This window comes from Pteropus medius, unplaced genomic scaffold (assembly GCF_902729225.1).
Source record: "Pteropus medius unplaced genomic scaffold, Ma_sr-lr_union100, whole genome shotgun sequence".
NCBI lineage: Eukaryota > Metazoa > Chordata > Mammalia > Chiroptera > Pteropodidae > Pteropus > Pteropus medius.
In genome coordinates this window covers 1026660-1046367 of record NW_024350399.1, presented here as the reverse complement: position 1 = coordinate 1046367, position 19708 = coordinate 1026660, and the positions used below count along the sequence as shown (strand labels likewise).

Below are 19708 nucleotides of genomic sequence, written 5' to 3'. Positions count from 1 at the left end.
ATCGCACAGCATTGTGGGTAGTGAGGACTGGCCCCCGGAAGCGGAGCTGTGCGTGCGCTTCTGCTGCGGCCCGCCGGGAGGGGGCAGGGACGGGACGTGGGAAAATGACTACGCGTAACACGTGACGTCGCTCAGCCACCTGGCCCTTTCTAGGACGCAACAAGCTGGAGGATGAATCCGGGAGAGTGTGTTGTGTCTTCCTTCTGTGTTCTCTTTCGCTGAGGTTGGGCCGCCCTTGTTCATTTTCGCCTGGGGTGGAGTTTGTCTACCGCTGGTTTAATGGTCTCCTGGACCATTCCCATCCTGAGTGACCGAGCATCTGCAGCATCTCAGGGCTGCTTGGAGGACAAGGGTACCCAAGTTACTTATACTTCAGGTTCCTGCGAAGGTTTATGAAGAAATGGGAAAAGTTTCCTTTTATTTGAAGAGACCAGGGATGACCACCCAGAGCAGGAGGCACTTGAACTCCTTTGACGAATTATATTGATCAAGTTATTTTCAGATTTCAGAAAATGCATAAATGATTCCTAAGATCCTTATAATGGGAATTTAACCAAACCTAGTTTGAGGGTGGAGAGCACATCTCAACAGCTTATATTAAGTGCTTGATAAGTCCAGAAACTAATTGGCACATTACACACACTATCATTTAGTTATCAGCGACATTGAGGTAGGAGTTGTTACTATTTGCATCTTCTAGATGAAGCACAGAAAGGAAGAAACATGCCCAAGGTTATATTAAAAGGTGAGCCAGGGATTCCAACTTCGACAGTCTAACTTAAAAGTGTAAACGATTATCACATTACAAAAGTAGATCCTGTTAGAAAAAGTGTTGGATGAGTGAAAGAGTCCTGTTAATACTTGTACAAATATTTGTAACTAACAAATATTTAATATTTGGTACAAACCAAAATACTATCTTTAAAAAATGTACAATTCTCAGCCATTACTTTGTTCCATGATTATTGTTTAAACTGTTACTTTTAGGTGCCAAGAATTCTTTCCAGAAAGTATTTTTAATCTTTTTCATTAATTTGCTTAATGAGAAAGCTGTAAGTCTCCTTAATTAGTACAGTTTTTTGCTTAGTAACTTTCTACATAAGATAATGCCAAAGAATCCCAAGTATGTGTTTGTGTGTATATATCTATATATCTATATCTATATATCTATATCTATCTATATCTATATATGAATTTTACTTCATTTCGCTCCTATCCCAGGTTGATGGACTCCCTGTCTTATTTACTTCCTTTTTAATCTTTCGTTATTTTTGTAGTTGTTCTTGTCAGAAGACAGACCCAGCCTGCTTCCCTCTTTACTCAGTACAATAATCCATTGACTTCTTTTGGAATCCTCTTCTTTAAGACTTCCTGTAGGGGTAGAATGCATTTGCTGTAACTTCCTCTTTTTAGTGCCCATAATGATACACTTTGGGTTCCTTGTTTTTTTGAAATGTCTTATTAATAATCATTCTTACTAAACCGAGGAATTGTAAGTAACAACTACAGGGAAATTACAAAGAATCTAGAATCTCATAGTAGTGGCCCCAGGTTCATAGTTGTATAGCCCTTCTACCTCTGACTTTTGCTTTTGCTTCTGGCCTGAAGTGTGGTCTAGATAGAGAAAGAAGATCATCCTTTGCTTCAAGTGGAAAATATACATTTTTCTAAATACAATACCTGCTCTGATAGCCCTCTTCACTCAGTCATTTCTTCATAGAGTAGAAAGAAATTTAACTCATTGAATTCCCTGTTTTCTGAAATAAGAAAATTGCTTGTTTTTGAAGTCCAATAGCAATTGGAGGAAAGATTAGGAATTCTATACTCCTTTATAATTCAAACTAAATGTCCACAAAAAAATGTTTAAAAGATGTAGTCCAGGGATTACAAATTCAGTTGACCCAGAAAGCAAGGCTATAAGCTAGGGTGTCAAAATGAGTGAAGTACATTATACTCCCCACGTTAGACCAACCTGTCTTATCTGGCACCTCCACACCCTGAGGTAAATGTCCATAATAAGAGCTTAAAAAAAAATGAAAAAAGTGCCAAACCTGGATAGTTGATTTGGTATATGGGCCGTAGATATACTGCCTTGGATGTTGTCCATTCCTCTACATCTTTAGAAGATATCAGAATGTATTTCTTGCACCTGAGTCACTAAGCAGTAGGAGATTTGGTACTGAAGTAGAAATTCTTTTTCTGCTACTCAGCATCCACATCTAAAGATCTTTCTTTACTATAGTTAGCTATACTGTATTGTATATTGGAGAGTTACTAAGAGAGTAAATCCTAAAATTCCTCTCACACACAAAATATAACTATATGAGGTGAAGGCTGTTTAACTTTATTGTGGTAATCATTTTGCAGTATATTCATATATCACATCATCACATTGTACGTCTTTAACACAATACATGTTAATTATATCTCAGTAAAGCTAGAGGGGAAAAAAAGGAAAGAGAGAGAGAGATCCAAGACCCAAAATAAAATGGAAGAACAAAGGCCCTTCCAGAGTGTGTGAGAGAGATTACCCATTATGTTAAAATCTCTCTTTAGAAGCTAAAGGTAAATTTCTCTTTCCCTAATCCCACAGAACCAGATCCTAGGTATACAAATTAGGGTTGGTCAGGCAGATTCTTCCTGCCATCTCCACCCGTGCCTAAGGCTTTTAATCTCAAGAGAATGAGACAAGACTTCAGGAAGAGTTCAGGAGTACTTCAGGGCATTAGAAGAATAGGTATATTACAAGTCCAGTACTGGTAGGCCAGTTGCAGCATCTGCACTAGACTTTAATTACACTGTTTGCTATTATCTCTTGATATTTTTGTTTTCCTAGCCTGCTTTTTCAGGCTTCCCAAGATTCTGAATTGCTTCCCAGGGATTTCTTAGATTCTGTGAGCAATATTTCTAATAAATTCCTTTTTTACTTAAGTTAGGCTTCATATTAATTATTTGCAACCAAGGACTCTGTTTTCGGATGAATTGTTTCTCCACCTCTCCCCCAAATTCATATGTTGAAGCACTAATAGCCAGTACCTTAGAATGTGACTGTATTAGGAGATAGGGCCTTTAAAGAGGTGATTATGTTAAAATGAGGCTGTTAGGGTGGCCTCTAATCCAAACTAACTGGTATCCTTATAAGAAGAAGAAATTTGCACACAGAGACATTAGAGATAACTGCACAAAGGAGATAACCACATGAGGACACAACAAGAAAGCAGCCATCTGCAAGCCAAGGAGAGAAGCCGCAGAAGAAACCAACCCTGCCAACCCTGTTCTTGATCTTGAACTTCTAGCCTCCAGAATTATAAGAATATAAATTTCTATTGTGTCGATGTAAGAAAGTTTAAACCTGTAGAGAATTTTTATAAAAATTTATTTGAGCAAGGACATGCCTGGAAGCAAGATCTCAATAGACTGAGGAAAATCCTTCTCAGTGTCAGTTTCAGCTTTTATGCATTTGGAATTAAGGAGAGAACATTAGGAAGATTACCTGAAGGTGGGACAAACCAAGGTGAGGATGGGATTATAGGGTAGTTAACTACATTATGTGGTTTTGATTCTGTGGGGTCTGAAAAGAGCCATTTCAAAGACGTGTTAATCTAGGTGCACAAAAACAATGGACAGGTTTTGCTTAAGACAAAGATAAACCTTTTGCTAAAGAAGTTATATGCCTGGAGTGTTACTACCTACCCTGATCTGCCCAGTTAGGAATTTATGATCAGATCAGGGCTTCTGCAGAATGCAGGTTACTTTCCATTGAATTCTTTTGTCGTCCACAATTGTTTAAGTCACTCAGGTGGTGGTTTTTGTTATGGCAGCCCTAGCAAACTAATACAGACCCTGACTGATCAATGAGCAAACTATGCTGTGGGTATTGCTATTATGGTGACTAGAAGCAAGACTACTAGTTAATCTAAATAAATTCTTATAAAGACAAGACAAATTTGGGCATATAAGCTGCTGTTCCAATTTATGGGTTGAGGCAGTATATATTAGAAAGTATTTTGATTTAAATATTGAATGCTTCAAAATGCTTCTGATATGTAGGCAGTTTCTTTTAAGATATTTTTTTCCTCTCCAAAACAATAAACTATTACAAAAGATTTGCCAGTGATTCAGTAGAGCATATAAAATCTAACTTGTCAGTTTGAGTTTCAATTCTGTTATTCACTTCAATTTACACTGACATAAAATTTTCTTAAATGAGTGACTTACATGGGCGACTTATCTGTTTCTATTTGAAATATTTCTTGGTGCTATTATGATGATAGTTGTTATGGTATTTGTCAAGAAATCAAGGTATACAATTTCCAAATATTTTTTGCCTCATCGAAGCTAAAATGATTTCCCATGATTCCCATGAATCACATCCTTTCCCTAGTAATAGCTTTCTGATGGTTACCATATCCCTTTAAATTCAATACAAGGGATTCCATGCTTTCTTCAGCTCAATAATATCTGCTTTTTATATTATGCTATTTCAGTTTATACTCCCCATTTTAGGCTTGTCCTATTCTCCACCTCAACACCCTGCCTACCACTCTCTACTGCCTTAGGGCTTTTCATAAATAGTTAACATATATAGTCCCAAACAAAAACTAGTCTAACTTCTATCTAGGTACCATGAATAGGAACTTCAGTGAGTCATCTTTGATTCCTTCTGCAACCTCCAAATCTAGTCAAGTCCTGATGACTCCACTTCTTAAATTTCTTTCAAATTATGCTCTTCCTATCTAACTACTCATTTCAGGGCTACATCTCTTGCTTGAGCTATTGCAATAACCTCTTGTACTTAATTTCAAACTTTCTCCCTGTGTTGCTGCAGATTCGAGGTTCCACGGTAAGGGGTATGAGACTTGGGCACTTGAAAGAAAATACGGGGAGTCCTAGGCAAATGCACCATAGCTCTTTATTCCAGCAAGGGCACGGCCAAACACACAGGGCGGTGGTGTCCTTTTTATACACAAGTTAAAGAGCCGCACCCTGTCAGAGGATGGAAGTCTGCGCATGCGTACCAGACACATGGTTACATAAGGGAAGTGCTGAGTCACTTCTGCTGGGAAGTTAGGTAGGGGTGTCAGGAGGAAGCCTGGCTACTGCCATCTTTCTTTCTCCACACACTCCCTCACATTTGCCCTTTAAAAATCGATAGGTTGCCAGCATTTTTTAGCTATCAGATCATCAAGTAAATGAACAAAGAAGAAACAAGCAGAAATGAATAAAACATTTCATGTGAGTAAAAAATGTTCTGTAAACATTCCAAATAATGTGAGAATATTTATGTAAAATATAATCTTAAATGCTTAATTTTCTGTTGTGAAAGCTCATTTGCTACTTCCTTCTATGATAGAGTATTTAAAAAATTAGATTTTGGAGTCAGAAACACGTGAATTAAATACCGTTTTCACTTTTGTGACTATAGGTAGCAGAATACCTCTTAAGCTTCAGTTTCCTTGTATATAAAAAAGATAATTATACTGTTTGTAACTCATAGGGCTGTTGGAAGAATGAAATGATATAATGCATATGAATAACTCAGAATGGCACATGGTAAGCATACTAAGTTTATACTACTATATAGTCCAAGTCGTAGTGTAAAGACAAAATAGTCAGTGTTGACATTAGTTTCTAAAGAAACTCACTCCGACAAACATTAAGAATGTAAAATTGGGAGATTGGGTGACTAAATGTGGGAGCTGAGGGGAAAAAAGTCAGAAAAAAAGAAGAGGACTTTCAGGTGTTAAGCTTGGGCAAATGATCAGTGATAGTGCTAGGTAGGTTACGTTGGCAATGTATGGAGTGTGGGAGCAGGGAAGGAAGTAATGTATCCAGTTTTGGTTGTGTTGAATTTAGGATGTTAGTGGGACATCCATGTGGAGAAATCCAATGGCATATGGGTATTTGACTTGGAAACTTAGGAGAGACTTTGAAACATATAGTGTCAATGGGAATGAACAAATTTGAGGAGGAACAAAAAATATAGGGATGTGGAGAAGAACATTTAAAAGACAAATATAGAAAAAGCAGCTTGGAGAAAACAAAAGAGGCAACTGTGACAGAGATGCTTTACGGGAAGTGTAAATTACACTACCAGATGCTTTCTGGTAGTGTAATTTTGACTTTTGAGTTGGTTTAAAAATTTAGCTACTCATTCAGAGTGACTGGGGTATTTACTGTGGCCTGTTAAGAATTGAGACACACAGCAGGAGGTGAGTGGTGGGCGAGCAAGCAAAACTTCATCTGTGTTTGGAACTGCTCCCCACCGCTAGCATCACCGCCTCAGCTCCACCTCAGATCATCAGGTATTAGATTCTCATAGGTGCACCAGTCCCTGGTGCTGAAAAGGTTGGGGACTGCTGACTTAGAGTATGGTTGTCCCTGTTACCTGTTTGGGATATGTTCTCCTAGACCCCATATAATTGGCTCGTTTTTATCCCTGAGGTCTCAGCTCAAATGCCAATTCCTCCAAATAGCTATCTCTTACTATTATATCTAAAGGGCCTCTATCCCCCACTCCCAGTTAACCTCTATCTCATCACTGTCTTAATTTTTTTAATAGCATTTATTACAATTTGTAACTTCGTGTTTTTGTTTATTTCTTAATTGAGTGTCTTTTCCCCCAGAATGTAAGCTTCGTAGGAGTAGAGATTCTGACTCTCTTGTTTATCACTGCATTAATAGCACCTAATGCAACCTGTTTCTAAGAAGGAACTCAATAAATGTGTTAAAAAAAATGAACGATGGCTGAGAACTAAGTTGAGAGCTGAGAGTTTTTTCCCATTTTCTCTGTAAGGGTGTATTTAGTTTTGGTATTTTGGTGTTTATCTTATCTATTGAAAATGAATTAATAGCCTCTGCGCCAAGATGTTATGAGTACCCAGCTTCATCTGGAGAAGTGTCTAGTAATAATAGGGTTGTACTATATGTCATTAAATGCCAAGATTCTACAATAAAAGGACAAAATTAATAGATGAGATTTGTAAGGATAAGTGTCTTTAATTAGGTATACAAACACCTTTGTGGGCTTCCTTTCTTCCAGTTCTGATGACACCTCAGCTGATTGTTAGGAATGTGGGTTTGTAATGGTATGTTGGGGGTTGCAGTGAATGGGAAATGAGCAATGTGGAGAAGGGTATAAATGTTGCTAAAATATTTACTTGTGCCCTGGGCTTAAAATTACACATTGTCATCTTCAATGATGCATGTTTGCAACATAAAATCAGAAAAGATTCCAAAAATTCTGCAACAGAGAGGTAAGTTTCTTCCTGTAATAGCTTATTCTGGAATTTCTGGAGGGGACAAATAGTGTCACTAGCAATCATATTTTCTTTAATAAAAAAAAGTGAGAAACATAGTCTGGCAAATTTATGCATGTTCTTATGAGGATCTAAAGACAGAACTGTTGAAACTGAAACAGCCCTAAAAAGATCTATGACATACAGGTGAAAAATATATGTCCTCAGTATATGCAAGATGATGTGGAACAATAGTAGATAAAAGTGATTTCTCACCTACAAAAGTCAGAGAGAGGAGCTTAGAGGAGGTGCTGTTTGAACTCTGAATATAGGAGTTTACCAAGCAGAGTAAGGAGTAGTGGATATTCCAGACAGAGAAAATAGCATGTGGAAATATGACTGAAAATACATGACATTTTGGGGGACTAACAATGATTTGGTGAAGCAATGTTGAGACAGTGACAAGAAATGCGGCTAGAAACAAAGCTGGATCAGATTTTAAAGGACCTTATATATCATTTTAAAGGACTTGGGCTTTAAACTGAAGTTATTAGTGACCCGTTCAAGATTTTTATAGAGATATATGATTCAGATATATATTTTACTCAAGATAAATCTGACAAAAGATAAATTAGAAAGAGGAGAGACTGTACATAGGGATCAATTATTAGGCTACTGAAGTAGTCTTAGAAATAATGACAATCTGTAAAGATAGTGATGATGGAGAGGAGAAATAAGTTGAGAATCATTTAGGAGGTATATTGATAAATCTATATCAAAGGATATGAGTGGTGGGGAGAGGTAGAAATTGAATATGATTTTTTGTTTTCTATCTTAGACAACTAACTTTTAGAGATATAGAAGAAAGAGCCAAATTGGAAGCAAGAAACAAGAAAACAGGAGTTTGATTTTGGTCAGGCTGAGTTGGCTTTCTAGGTGATATATGATAGTTTAAAATACAAATATGGGGTTTGGAAGAGAGGTCAGGACTAGAATAATGAATCTTAAATAATAATTTGTGATTCAATATAGATGACTATATTCAACAATATAGATGGGACTTAGAAATGTGGGAGTAGTCGAGATCATCGAGGGAGAGTGAACAGAGTGAGATGGTAAAAGGACTGAGGTAAGACCCCTTAAGTAATGGTAACATTCAAGAAATAATATGTAGAAGTCTGTGGTAATATATAAGTATGCCCTCAAATTAATCGATACTCTTACAGAGGTAGAGTAATTCCTCCCTTCTTGAGTGTTGGGCTGAACTTAGTGGCTTACTTTCAACAAATAGAATTAAAGTTGAAAGGACAGTGTACAATTTCAGAGAATGAGGAATAAAAGGTATCACAGCTTTTCTGTCTGTTTCTCTCTCTTTATTTGATCTGGGGGAAGTTGTCTACCATGTCGTGAAGACACTCAGGCCACCTATGGAGAGACCCACGTAGTGAGGAACCGAGGCTTCTAGCAAACAGCCAGTGAGAAACTGAAACATCTATAAAAAGGTAAAGAGGAAGTGAGGCCTTCTGCCAACAGCCATGGGTGAACTATCATGGAAGTAGATCCTCCTGCTCCATTCAAGTTTTCAGATGACTGTAGTCCCAGTCAAGGCCTTGACTGCAACCTCACCAGAGACCCTGAGCCAGAACACCCCTGTCCCCCAACCCCAAGCTGCTCCACTTTCTGACCAATAGACACTTTAAGAAAATTAATGTTTGTTGTTTTGAGCCACTAGATTTTCGGGTAATTTGTTACACAGTAATAAATAACTAATGCAAAGATATTTTTAAAAACACAAGGAGTTATCAGAGAAGTAGAAAGGAAAGAAGGAAAGAGTAGTGTTGAAAAGATCGAGAAAGGAGGGTTCTTAGGAGAAGGAATTGTGTCAAATGCTGTAGATAATAGTACTACTATTAAAAAACGTTCATTGATTCTGGTTAGAATGGCATTGGTGATCTAAATGAGATCAATCTTATTAGAGTTGATAACAATGAAAGCTACATTATAATGTGTAGAAAATTTAATAGAAAGTGGGAAACCGTAAACAAAAGTGACTCAAGGATATTGGCAGTAAAAGAAATGAAAGTAAATTGAGGGACTGACAAAAATAGGGAAAGATATGTTTGAGATTCTGGGGAAGGGTCAACGTATTTCTAGACTGAGAGATCACCAATAGCCTAGATGCAGGAGTTATAAGTGAACTAATGATGAAGCAAAATCAGGGAGGCTGACCATGAGTAGATAGAGAATGTAGGAAGAGATTCTCTCCTTGAGAAGGTGGAGAAAGTACCAATCTCTATGAAATAAGAAGTAGAATATGAGTAGACACAAAAATAATTATTTGGAGGTAGAGATAAGAACAGGTGAGTTCCATTTTTTTTTTCTCTTTTTTTTTTTTGGAAGTGATCATGGCTAAAAGGAAGGGCAACAGGGTGATTAGGCAGATAACTCATGAACTACTGGGAAGCATTCTGCGCCCATTCCAGATTAGTCTTTCCCTCCTTGATTTAACCATCTTTCCACAAGTCATCTTTTCTTTCCAGTTTATCTACTATTAGTACTGCTGGAGAAAATCATGTTAATTAGTCTTTTTAATGTATTTAAAATATATTATTATGTATTCTTGTGGGGAAAGGATTTTATTTTTTTACAAAAGGAATATGCTACTTAACTTCTATTAGAGAAAGAATGTGTTAGTTGCTTCGAGACCTACAGAATAGTGTGAATGAAGTGACATGTTGATTCACTATCTGTTGTCTTATTGAATGCTATTAGCCCAATTGTCTGTGCAGCTTTCTGACTCCTAGTAAATCACAGTTTATTATCTAATTTACCCGCAAGTTTGGTTTTTTTTTTTAGCTAACTACGATAAATTCACTAATAAATTGGAGGGAGAATTGGGATATATTAATTCAAACGTCAAGTGCAAATAAAACACAAAAATACACAGCCAAATGGTATCCTTCAGTAAATGGACTCCTTTTCATATTGTAAGGCAAAGGTAACACACACAGCTTTGAAAAAGCCATTGTGTAAAAGAAGGCAAAGTAAATGAAGCAAACCTTATTTCATGGCTTTGATCAAGTTATTAATTTCCTAAGGAAATGCAACAGATTCTCTAAATCAGGGAAATTTTTCTGACATTTACATGTGAATCCAATATGTAATTCATGTTTCATTTCCATATGTCAAAGCTAAAAATCAAAATATGATTTTTTTGGTCAGTTAAGTAGAAAGTAGGTTTTTAAATTGTTGTAATCTGAAAATTAGACTTAGTGACTGTGATCTGATAGCCTTGCTTGAATAGCTGTAAGAATTGTATAGCGATTTAAACATTTCCAGAGTGCTTTCATATATGTTACTGAATATGAGCTCACAAAAAATCTGGTTTTAAAGATATAGTTATGATAAATTCTGATTTTCAAATAAGAAAATTTAGGCTTGTGTGAAATACATTAAATACATTAGTTGTCTAGAATCACTTATTAAGTAGAAGAAACCTTTTTATTTAGAGTTCAGGCTTTTAAGTAATTAGATGGTACAGATTTTACTGGTGTTTGGTTTTCAGTTCAACCTGTATATTTATTGGCTGCCTTTTTGGCACTGTGCTTTTATCTTGGTAAAAAATTGGGTTTAAAAAAAAGTGATTAAATTATGTCAACTCAAATTTTCATTTTGTGGTTTTAAAATAGCTTAGGAAATTATATATCTCTTTGTTCATATTATCAATCAAACATCATCTTCCCTTATTTTACCTACATGGGTCTTTGCTTTTCTCCATACGCTTTTTTTTCTGAAGAGATCTTATTCTCTCTCATGCCTTTGTCTAATAACTGCATGTAAGTGGCTTGACAATAATTACATGAAGTCTTCTTGGTTTGATTTCTGGAAGTAGCAGCTTCACCTGAATCAATCCTATTTGCCAGAGTCTTAATGTGGTCAAGCTTTATGATCTAGCTCAAATGGTGCTCAGCGAAGCCATCTCAAATAGAATTAGTTATTTTCTTTATTATAGTCCCACATAATTTTTATTTATTTATTATTATTATTTATGCCTACAGCACCTGATCTTCCTAGGTGGTCTCCCATCTAAGTACTACCCAGGTCCAACACTACTTAGCTTCTGCGATCAGATATCGGGCTTGTTTAGGGTGGCATGGCTGTAGACCATGGACCGTGGCTCCACTGGGGCGCGAACCCAGGACCTTCTGCATGTAAAGTAGATGTGCTAACCACTACACTATGGAACCATGTCCAATCCCACATAATTTTATCTCATATCTCCATTATAGGTATTGTGTATTATCTATTTACCTATTTATCTCCCTTAGTAGATTGATTTCTAGAGGGCAGGACCCATAGTCACATCTGCTTCTGTTCTCCTTGGTACAGTGACTAGCATAAAGACATTCAATATATTGTCACTGAATAAATAAATGAATGTTGAGTAACTGTTCTCATCTGTATTAGTCCTCAATGTCAGTGTAATGAATTACTCCTACACTCAGTGGCTTAACACAACAAACATCTCATTTTATACGTTCTGTTTGTCATAAACCTGGGTGTGGCTTATGGGTTACTCTGGCTAAAATCAAGGGGTTGCCAAGGCAGTAATTTTATTTGAAGGTTCAAATAGGGAAGGATCTCCTTCCAAGCTCACCGAAGTGGCTGTTGATAGGATTCATACCCATGTGGGCTGTTCGACTGAGTGCCTGAGTCTCTCACAAATTGTGTTTGGAAACCTCCCTCAGATCCTTAGAAAGTGGGTCTTTCCACTGGACAGTCACAAAATGAAAGCTAGTTTCTATCAGAGTGAACAGGTGAGAGAAGAAAGGGCAAGCAAGTTGGATGCCAAAGTCTTGTAACCTAATCTCAGAAGTGATAGCCTGCCTTTTTTTGTTGCGCAGTTGACACTAGAACAACATGGGTTTGAACTGTGTGGTGTGGGTCCACTTATACATGGTTTTTTCTATAAATAGATAAATATATTTTTTCTTCCTTATGATTTTCTTAATAACATTTTCTTCTCTCTAGTTTACTTTATTGCATGAATACCATATACAAAATATGTGTTAATTGACTATATTATCAGTAAGGCTTCCAGTCAACAGTAGGCTATAAGTAAGTTTTTGGGGAGTCAAAGTTGTATATGGATTTTCAACTGTGCAATGTGGGGGTCAGCACCTTTCCCCCGCTGCATTGTTCAAAGTCAACTATATTCTATTTGTAAAGCAAATCACTAAGTCCAGCCCACACTCAAGGGGAGAGTATTACGTAAAGGCATGACTACCAAGACAGAGATCCTGGGATCACCGAGAGTCATCGTAGAAAGTACCTACCACACAATCTGTATTGATTAATTTAACAGCAGTAATTTCAAAGATTAATGTGTGAACTGACTCACATTCCCCTCTACTAGATAAGCATTTACTTTTGTTTTTACATGTTAACCAAGATTAAAAATGCTAAGATTTCAGTGTTATCCTTCGAGTTATGCCTGGGATTCTTCATATCATGGTAATAGAGAAAGAAGAGTTACTAGCAAAGTGGTGGGACAGAAATTTTATAATTTGTCAGTTTATTAGCAGCCTATCTCATCTTTAAAAGCAAAAACAAAGCTCAAATCTAAAAACAAAAAGGTATCTAAAATCAAAGCTCTTAGAATACGGCTTAATACAATAGTGAAAGTTCAGTAAATGTTAGTTATTATTGTTATCATTATTATTTCTATTCTTTTCCAGTGATTCTTCCTGATTCTACTTTTCTCCTATTAGTACCACCAACCTTGGACTTGAGAAATCATCTTTTATTTCATCTCTGCCATATTTCTCCAAAGCTAAGGTATTATTGAGATATTTACTTTTCCTATGTCTCTTAAATTGGTTGATATCTTTCCTCTTTTTTTTTTTAATTGTGTTTTACTACCCTAGTTTCAAGTTCTTATTACACTATGATTATAAATTCCCTCCTGCTGGTCTTCCTTTTCTAATCTGTTTTATACAAACTTGATCTTTGCATCCTACTTAGTCTGAAGGTCTGTTTCTAGTTTAGGATTGGTACCTAAAGTTGAAGCTATTTGGTACTGAGGTGCCCACTTCTGCCAAGACATAAGTGGGAGAACCGTGCCAATTCCTTGTTTCCCAGTACTCCAGCATTGTAGATTAGACACTCTCGAATTGAGGTATATAGATACTAGGAATGTAGGGAGTCTCCAGTATCTTTTCAGGGTGTCCATGATGTCCAAATTATTTTCATAATAAAGTTGAGAGTTTATTTTGCTTTTACAGGTGTTACCATTTGCACTGAGAATGCAAAAGCAATGATGGGTAACACGACTGGCACCTTAGCACATATCAAAGCAGTGGCACCTAACAGTACTAGTAGTCATTGTATTTTTCATTTTCATATACTCACCGAAAAAAAGCAAGTTTCACTTAAGAAGGTACTTAATAAAGCAGTATAAACTACTGATTTTATTAAACTTTGACTTAAGTATGCCTTTGTAGGACTCTGTGACAAAATCAGAAAGGAGTATTTATAAAGCTTTTTCAGTGCATATGGAAATACAATGGTGGTCTTAAAAACCAGCATGTGGGCAAATAAATGTGTGGGTTGGAAGCTAAATTAGTTGCTTTACTTATGAATCAGAATGTTTACTTGAACTATGGTTATTCAGATGGATACTTGGCAAATATTTTCTTGAAAAAAAAAACTAAGTGAGACTATCACGTCAAGGAAAACCATCAACATTATTTATTGCCAATGATAAAATTCAATCTTGCAAGCAAAATTTAGAATTTCAAAAAACTTGTATTTGTCACTGTGGGCTTTCTGTGACTTGACTGCTTCACAATACCCACAGATTTTTCTCATGACATAGGTGGTGGTAATTACAAATGTGATTTAAAAATCATTTTATAATAAACATATATATATAATATATATTTTTTATGGCAAGGCAGCCCTTGGTTGACCTCATAGATTGCAAGGACCTTGTCAGCTTACAATGCCTTATTTTTAATTCTTTACGCCTACAGCACTTGGACTTCCTAGGTGGTCTCCCATCCAAGTACTAACCAGGCCCAACCCCACTTAGCTTTCAAGATCAGACAGGAGCCGGCTTATTCAGGGTGACATGGCCATAGACAAACTAATATTCTTCATAAGACTAACAAATGAGTTAAAATTACATGTGAATAAAAGATCTATTCAAAGGGCAAGATGGGATATTTTAATGTACCATTTGTTGAGTTTTGGTTTATTATCAAAGAATGCTTTTCGTAATAATTTGAAAAATATTAAAATATATTTCCCTTTCTTAACAGTATATCTGTGCGAGACTAGATTTTCATCATATATCTCAATCGAGAAGCAGATATAAGCATCCAATCGTCTTCTATTGGCAGATGTTAAAAGAGATTTGCAAAAATGTAAAGCAATACTACTCTTTTTTTGTTCTGGAAAATATAGTTATTTTTTCATAAAAATATGCTATTTATGTTAAGTGTAATATGTTTATTATTGTTACTATAAAATGAATAAATATTAAATAAATGTATCAGTACTAATTTCTAATATGCTAAATATCAAAAGATTAACCTTCCTAAATGAAAGTTCTTTGGTTTTTCAATATTTTTAAGAGCACAAAGTGGTTAAGAGACCAACAAATTTGAGAACTGTTGTACATGGTGGTAAAAAACAAAATTCAGCTGTGTAAATTTGAAGATCTAATTGGCTTTATTAGGCAATTCATGAATAAGGCTGCATCCCATCAAGTAACTAGAAAGGTGCTCCGTATAAAATAGATTTTTATAGGAAAAAGGGTGCGGTAGGGGAGTTATTGGCAAAAGAAAAAAAGGATTATTTTTAGATTATGACATTGACTTTTGGGGGGAGAGGAACGACAAGTTTTATCATGTAGATTGCCTCTTCTTCCTTTGGGAGGTGGAGAGGATGGAGAAGACCCATGGAAGAGTAAATACCAATGAGGTAATCTAAGACGTTCCAAACTGGATGATTAGGATTGCATTTCTGGCAAAGGTAGAAACTGCAATTAGGTCAGGTAGTGAGTAGGGTTTTGGTGTCATGAGCCACTGACACCATTTGGGGCCTGTGGTATTCTTTTTAACAATGGTAACCAACAAGGCAGGTCTTATAGAAAACTGAATGTTCAAAGTTGAACAGATCAAGTTTCTGTCTGTCTTGAAGAGATAAAAACACATTGGATCTGTTCCCCTGGTTAGCAGAGGCTGAGTCAATTTTCATTACATAGAGTTCCCATCAGTGTCAGGCCTGGGGTCTTTCATTGTGCAGCAAGGAAGGCGGCTACCAAAGTAACACCCTTGGACTTGTTTGTGTCTTTCCAGAATGCCCGGTTTATTGAGTGGAAGTTTCTCAAATGAACCAATCAGGTATCCATGGAGGTTTACACACAGAACGTAGAAAGGGTAAGAGAGAATGAGCTAGAGGCTTATGAGACAGTGAAAGAATGAAAGTCACCGGTATTCCTGAAGCAAATTCTGGAACTGGCAGCCTGGATATCGTCCCCACCATTCCAAGCCAGTGGGTACAACGGGCAGAAAAGTCGAAGTCTTAAGAACCTAGGCTAAATTTCCTGCTGGCATGTCAGATGGGAGCTTAGAGCTGGAATTAATTTGATATAGAAGAAATAATGGAATTTGACATTTCTTACACATTGTTTGTAGTTGAAAATACGGTATATATCTACTATATCAGTGAGAGTTCTCCAAAGAACATGTATGTGTGTATGTGCGCGGAGGTGCATGCGTGCGCAAGGCAGGTGGTGTGTGTGTGTGTGTGTGTGGTGTGTTATTATAAGAAATTGGCTTGTGATTTTTGGGAGCTAGTAAGCCTGAAATATGTATAGCAAGCTGGCAGGCCAGCAACTCAAGCAAGAGTTGATGTTGCAGTCTTGTACCATTTTGAGTCCGATTTCCTTCTTCTCTTGGAAACTTCAGTTTTGCTCCATGAATTGTTAATCCCTACACTTACCTGTATGTTTGCTTTTTTCATCATAAAATAAAAAGGATATCAAAATATCCATAAGAAAAATGCAGAGAGAAGAAAAATATCAAGTACTTTTGTAGTGCCAATTAAAATTCTAATGTAAATTAAAATTCCTTAAAAACAGATTAATTCTTGGAAATTAGCACCCATGAACACACTTTTTTCTTGTCAGATTTTATAGAATATGTCTGTTTCATGTGCAGTAAATATAAGTTATTCCCTTTCCTCTTGTTCTCCCAATATTTTTAGAAAAAACTAAAAATAGTTGGTATTTAAAAAGACTTTCAACAATCAGAAAAAAAAATAATTCTATATACAATAAAATAACACTATTATATTTGGAATGAAGTTGGAAGTAAAAATTATGTGAATTTATTGGTATTACAAAGGGACATAAAATAGATTATTTATGGTGCCTTCTTCTTATAGCCCTCCCAAGGTCCTATTGTTCTTCAATATAAGGCAAAAATAAAAGTTTAATCAATAGGAATGAGCTTAGAGTTAACCTTGGATTCGAATGATTCTATTGATTTGGCTTTGTGAACCCGAGGCACGATTGTATCTAAGGATTGGCGTGTACTTTAGTTTAAAATGAGTGCTTCTTAAGTTGTTGGCAAATAGATTGCAATTGCCAATAAACTTGTTTGAGACAGGCTCAAACAATAGCTCAGCTCATACAGAGATAATAACTCAGATAAGCATAGGAGTCGCAAAGTGTTCACTTGAAAAGCACTTCTACACTATAATTATCAAAATAAATATCAACAGTAATGAAAAGTGAAGCTAACCAAAATATCTCAAGGGTACTCATGACCTTCAATGTAGAAAACCGGAACATAGTTTTAGTCTTTCTTTTTTCTTTTTCTTAAGAATTTTGTCTTTTTCACCTGCTCACTTTCTTCTTCTACAAGCCACAACTTCAACTTCATCTACAGAGAATTCACACTTTCAGCAATTGCAGACTTATCAAAGAGGTTCTGGCTCTGAGGTCTGTGGGAACTGGAGAGGAGACCTAACAGTTGGAACCTCATGCTTACTTTTCCCTCACCTTCCCCCTTCCCCATAGGTTCAACCAACTAAAATCAGCTAATTGCAGAGGGATAGGAAGTTTAGTATTAGTGATAATACAAATTTGTCTTAAACGTTTTAATTAAGCTAAATTAGGTGGTGTGTTTTATTTTGTTGCCTTTTTGAGATTAGGGATGCCATGTTGAGTAAGGTGTGGCCCCTGTTTTTAGTTTAATGGTGGATATAGACATTAAGTAGTTACTACATAGCAAATTCTGGAGCGGAAGTCTGCAAACTGTTCTGAAACTATAGTGCCACAAACCATTAAATTTATCCTAGAGTGACAAGAAATGCAATATGATATAAAAGTAGGTCTAATTGTATTTTGGAATTGTGTTGACATAGTGAAAGTAAATTAAGAAACAAAGCCTTCTTATAAAAATCAGAAGTTAAAATACAAAGATAGTGAGAAAACAGACCCTTTGGCTTAATACCAGCAGATATTAGGGAGCTATAACAAGAAGGGGATAGGTAGCTCCCTGTATTATAATAACATGCAAATAGGAGAAACCAAGGCCTCGATCTAATTACCATCCCAAGGGAAGTGGTCAAGAGAGGAAACAAAGGGAAAAGTGTTTATTTTTTGTATAAGTATGTATATCCAAGCCTGTGCACTTGAGAACTTTTTTACAAACCTACAGCTTCACTCGTTGACTCTGATGAAATCAATGTAGATGATAAACCACAAAATTGCCACCCCATGTTGTCACACTTGTTCTCCTAGTTGGCCTCACTGAACAGAAGAAACCTTTAACTGGGAAAAAGCAACAGCTATCCAGGAAGTCAAAAGAAGGTAATGAGAAAAGTTCACGGGAGAGGTGACCTTTTCCCATCATGGAGGCAAAAGAAAATTTATTACAGGAAAAGCAAAATGTGTCTGCAAAGGCTCAAGAATATAGAAAAGTTATAAGCTTGATGAATAGTAAGTTAAGTGGGGGAGCTCGACATCCACCACTTTCAGAATCGTTTGTAAGGGTGCAGGGCACAGCCCTTCGTGTGCCACTATTCTTTGAGCTAATCTTCAATTCGAGGAATTGACTCATAGGTCAACACTATGGTATACGTTTCAGTAATTCAAGGCAGCAGAGTGGAAGGTCTCTCACAGAAGAAATTTTAAATTAAGAGTTCTGTTTAGGAGTCACAACTCTCCATGAACCCTGGATTTCCCTTTACTAGCACTCATTTTCTTCACCATTAGAAGTCTAGGGAAATTCAGTGCCAAAACAGCACAAAATGATGAGGAAAAAAGAATGTACCACTGCTTTAAATTTAAACAAGCTCTGAATTGGGGCTACTATGATTTACATAGTAGCACAGCTCTACTCAGAGTTTTCTATTAGACTTTATATGATTTCCTTGTATTTATTTCTGTTTCCATTGTATATGCTATGATAAAGTACATGCTACAAAAAAGTTGTAAAGTATGTGCTGTAATAAAGATGATTTTCATTGCTGATTTTGATGAATATGTCTTAGGTGAAAAAAGAAAAAAACCTCATGAACTATATTAGTAATACAATAACAAAAAATAAAGTAAAAAATGGTTTGAAGGCATAATGTATTAGTTTTCTACTGTTGCATAACAAAGTATCACAAACTTTGTAGTTTAAAACAATATTTACTGTCTTGCAGTTTCCGTGGGTCAGGCAGGAGTCCAGGCACAGCTTAGCTGGGGCCTCGTGTCTCAGAGTCTCCAGGAGGCTGCAATGAAGCCGTCAGACAGAGCTGCAGGTCATGTGAAGTTTGAGTCCTTGTCCAGGCTCACCGGTTATTGATAGAATTCGGTTTCTCCTAGCTGAAGATTTGAGGCCCTCAGTCCCTAGAGAATTACTGTTATTTCTTGCTATGTGACTCTCTCCACAACATGGCAGTTGCTTCTAAATCAATAGGATAGTTCCTATTGCTGCTTTGAGACTCTTTTAAGGGTGCCTCTGATTAGGGCAGACCCCACCCAGAATAATCTCCTTTTTGATTAACTCAATGTCAACTAATTAAGGACCTTAATTACCTCTGCAAAATCTCTTCATTTTTGTCATATAGTGTACCCTAATCAAGGGAATGATATCCCATCATATTCAAGGATCGTGCCCATATTCAAGGTAAAGAGAAATCACACAAGTGGGATGATTGGCAGTCATCTTAAAATTCTACCTACCACATATATCTTAAATTACAAATATTCTTCAATTTTCATGAGCTGAGAAATTTTATACCTTTATAATATCTAAGGCTTAGATGCTATCACAGAACTATCTAATAGAAATATAAATACAAATGTGAGCCACATATGTAACATAAAAATTTTTAGTAGTCACATAAGTGAATAGAAATAAGTGACATTAATTTTAACAATACGTTTTATTTAACAGACATATCTA

General features: G+C 36.3%; 1 long non-coding RNA gene and 1 pseudogene across 2 annotated transcripts; one reads left to right on the top strand and one right to left on the bottom strand.

The window, feature by feature from the left end:
* Positions 1 to 69: 69 nt before the first annotated feature.
* Positions 70 to 15966, top strand: LOC120584267 (uncharacterized). Of its 2 annotated transcripts, none has more exons than XR_005647998.1 (3): positions 70 to 223; positions 12977 to 13076; positions 15602 to 15966. It is a non-coding gene; the product is annotated as an uncharacterized LOC120584267 (long non-coding RNA). The 2 variants fall into 2 exon arrangements; XR_005647999.1 differs by lacking the exon at positions 70 to 223 and adding an exon at positions 8656 to 8740.
* LOC120584330 (uncharacterized) lies at positions 14264 to 14382 on the bottom strand (annotated as a pseudogene).
* Positions 15967 to 19708: the final 3742 nt, after the last annotated feature.